This window comes from Lemur catta, chromosome 13 (assembly GCF_020740605.2).
Source record: "Lemur catta isolate mLemCat1 chromosome 13, mLemCat1.pri, whole genome shotgun sequence".
Taxonomy (NCBI): domain Eukaryota; kingdom Metazoa; phylum Chordata; class Mammalia; order Primates; family Lemuridae; genus Lemur; species Lemur catta.
Genome location: NC_059140.1, coordinates 4,754,752 through 4,758,355, shown reverse-complemented (window position 1 = coordinate 4,758,355; position 3,604 = coordinate 4,754,752). Strand labels below are relative to the sequence as shown.

The 3,604-nt window shown below is 52.7% G+C and overlaps 2 pseudogenes; one reads left to right on the top strand and one right to left on the bottom strand.

Annotated features, from left to right (window-relative positions):
* The first annotated feature begins 1,134 nt into the window (after positions 1-1,134).
* Positions 1,135-1,858, top strand: LOC123649441 (annotated as a pseudogene).
* A 3-nt stretch (positions 1,859-1,861) lies between these two features.
* Positions 1,862-3,107, bottom strand: LOC123649439 (annotated as a pseudogene).
* Positions 3,108-3,604: the final 497 nt, after the last annotated feature.

Genomic DNA, 3,604 nt, shown 5'->3' with positions numbered 1-3,604 from the left:
CATGGTGGCACATGCCTGTAGTCCCAGCTACTCGGGAGGCTGAGGCAGTAGGATTGCTTAAGCCCGGGAGTTTGAGGTTGCTGTGAGCGAGGCTGACGCCACGGTACTCACTCTAGCCTGGGCAACAGAACGAGACTCTGTCTCAAAAAAAAAAAAAAAAAAAGAAAGAAAGATGCAAAACTAGGAAGCAAGTTCATTGGGGACACCGCTGATCTACAAAACACAGATCGTGAAGTAAACTGCAAGGAACAGAAAGGTAATCTCTCACTCTGGCAAGGAGGAATGGACGGATCATTCAGAAACAAAAGAACAGGCTCTAACACAGGTCAGCAGATTTCTTTCCTCAATCCCACAAACTTGGGCTCCTCTGTCCACTTGGCTTCAGGGTTCCAGTTGGTCTAGGTAGATAGGTGACCGTCTGTTGACGGACTTGTTGCCTCTCCTTTGTAGATGCAAAGTAGTTTTGTGTCAAGGTTTAGAAACAGGTGTGTGTGTGTGTGTGTGTGTGTGTTTTCTATTAAAGTCGTAACTTTTCTATTTCTACAAATTCAGAACATTTTGGCCAGTTCAACTATAAACATTAAACCACATGTTTTCAGTAGATGATGTCATAGACCATAAACTTCTAGTCCCATGAGCTAACAATTATGTACTTATCATCCACAGAGATGTCACAGCTAAGCACTGACAAGACTCTTTGCACTGAAATATACTAGCTCCACAGGCGGTCTGCCAAGCATGGAGGAGGTTGTCTTGTCAGTACTCAGAAACTACTTATGACAATAAGCATACTTCAGGGACAGCACACAGCTCTCATGGAGGTGCATCTGGTACTTGTCAGGCTTATTTACCTGCCTCATCTCCACGTTGCTTCTCTCCATGCCCACAGCCAGCCACTCGCTGGTGGGGCAGTATCCCAGGGGGAAGATCTTGGAGGTGAAGTCGTCCTGCTGCAGCCCTGTCCCTTGCACAGGTTCCAGGACTTAACCATGTTATCCAAACTACACTTCCAGAGCTTGATGCCATCATTAGAAATCATTAGGGATGACAGCTTGGTTGTGGATGTGTCTAATGAGGACACTTCTCTGTGAGCAATCATTGCCCATTTGCCCCAGGACAGAGAAGTAGAGAAAAATGGACCCCCTCTTTAAACATGGTATGAACGGGGACCTGACCAGCCCCAGCTCAGGGTATGCTAGTCCACACAACATCTCTCCCCAGATGAGCAATGCTACTGTGGTGGTGGCCTGTAGATGCTCCCGCATGGTGGGTTCCATCCTCACCCTCACATGAGAGTACCTACCATTTCTCCAAACCTGGCAGGAATCCCTGGGGGTAAACTTGCATACTCCTTCCACGTTACTGCGCAGGATCAGATGCAACCTTTTCCTTTTCCCCTGGAGCCCTCATTGGACCCGGAATATCCCAGCATGCTGACCAGATGAAAACCCTCAACCATGGGGAGGTGGTGTGCACGGTGACCATAAGAAACCCCACGAAACACTGTACAGGGGTGGAAGGGGCTGAGTCAAGGTCTGGGACATCAGCCACGATGGCAATAAGAGTCCTGTCTTTCAGCTCAACTGTCTGAATGAAGATAATAATTTTAAGTGTTCCTGTAAATTGCTACCTGATGGCTGCACTCTCATCCTGGGAGAGGAAGCCACTACTTTGTCCATTTGGGACCTGGTGGCTCTGACCACACGCAACAAGGCAGAGCTGACGTCCTCCGCTCCCGCTTCCTACGGCCTGGCCAACAGCCCCATTCCAAGGTCTGCTTCTGCTGCAGCGGCGGCAGCCTCGCGGTGTGGGATCCGCACAACCTGATGCTAGTGAGGCGATTCCGGGCCACACAGACAGAGCCGGCGTTGGGATGCCGCGCGGGCGTCGTGGATTTAAGAACGGGAGTTCCGGCTTTGTCAGTCAAGTTCATTTCTTTGGATTTCAAAGAAGTGGAACTTCCCCAGGAAGTCGTGGGAAGCCGGCCTGCCAGAGGCATCTTTCTTTGGCAGGTGATTTTTGTCGATTCCATTCTCCCCCAGGCAAATGGGCAGTAATTGCTCACGGAGAAGAAGGGTTCTCATTAGATATATCCACAACTAAATTGTCGTCGCTTTTGTCAGCAATACTGTCATAGTGGCTGGAGTCCTTACCATCCTCCTTCCTTTTCTTGATGTCGTTGGAAAATTCAGGCCCATGTCTGCATTTGTCTGTGGCTTTTAGACTGATCCCAGGAGGATTCATTGCTTGTGCCCAGGGCTCTGTCTCTGCATCGCCACGCTTCTTGTCATCTCCTTGCCAGGTGAGACTGCCCACTCAGGGCGCCAGCTGGTGCAAAAATGCCAGCAATGTCCCTGCGGGGAGGGATTCCAGGAGGCTAAAATCCTTAAGGGTGAGGCGTTAGCGATACTGCGGGTCCGTGGCCATGAGAAAGACGCTAAGCTTACAACTGCTGCTGCCTGCTGATGGCATTCAACCCTGCTATGCTCGCCTGTTTGGCACGCTGGCCAGCCTGGGCCACCCGTTGTTGATGTTCCTGAGGCGGGAGGATTGCTTGAGACCAGCTTGAGCAAAATAGCGAGACCCTCGTTTCAACAAAAAAACAAGAAAAAAAATTTAAGCGGCAGTGGTGGTGCCGGTGGGGTGACTCATGCCTGTAATCTCAGTACTCGGGGAGGCCAAGGCGGAAGGATGGCTTGAGGCCACGAGATTAAAGTTGCAGTGAGCTATTATGACAGTGAGCTACTATGACGTCACTTCACTCTAGCCGGAGCAACAGAGTGAGACCCCTAAAACAGAAATGGGATGATGTGCACAAATTATATTCAACCTCTCGGCGGTTTCTGTCTACTTAGGCATTTCAGTGTTTACTCCATGTGACATTTCATAACACATCACATAGTGCTTCTGCCTTTCTGTCTTTTCACTGGCCAGTTTCTCGCGTTCCATTTCAGGGCTGTAATACTGAGCCTGCGGGAACTGGAATTTCTCTTTAATCCGGTTCAGGGACTCCGGGATGGTGAACTTGAAGGTCTGGTGCAGCGTCTAGGGGGACCTGGGTGCCGGCTCTGAGGGACACATCGCTCTGGAGGTGGCCTGGACTCCATTCCCCGGCAATTCGATTCTCCGCTCAGTTTCCAACTTTAATCCCGCCGAGAGAAATACAGCCGGGAAGCAAGACAGAAGCGGGGAAGGGGAGGGGCGCCCGCAGCTGCTCCTGCTCCTGCTCCCTTCTGTCAAGCTCCCGCCCTCAGGGCCACACGGCCCCGGGCCCAACTGCTACAAGGACCTACGGGGCGACACCCGCCCGGGGACTGGGGCCCGCGCACTGGGGCCCGAGCTCCCACCCGCGGGCCCCAGTGCGCTGACACCCGGCTCACCCCTCCGCGATCCGTGTGCGCTGCGTCCGTCCTGGGAGAACAAATCCAGGCGGGCTGTTTTTGTTTGCTCTTCTCTGGGTCCGGGTTTTCCCAAGCGGCGGACGAGTTGCAGGTGGCGCGGTGGCCCCGGCTAACCCCACACAAACAAACTCGGCGCTTTCGGGGCGACCCCCGCATACCCCGTTGCGCCTTCAGCCGGACGCTGTGGGCCCCCGGGACGTGGC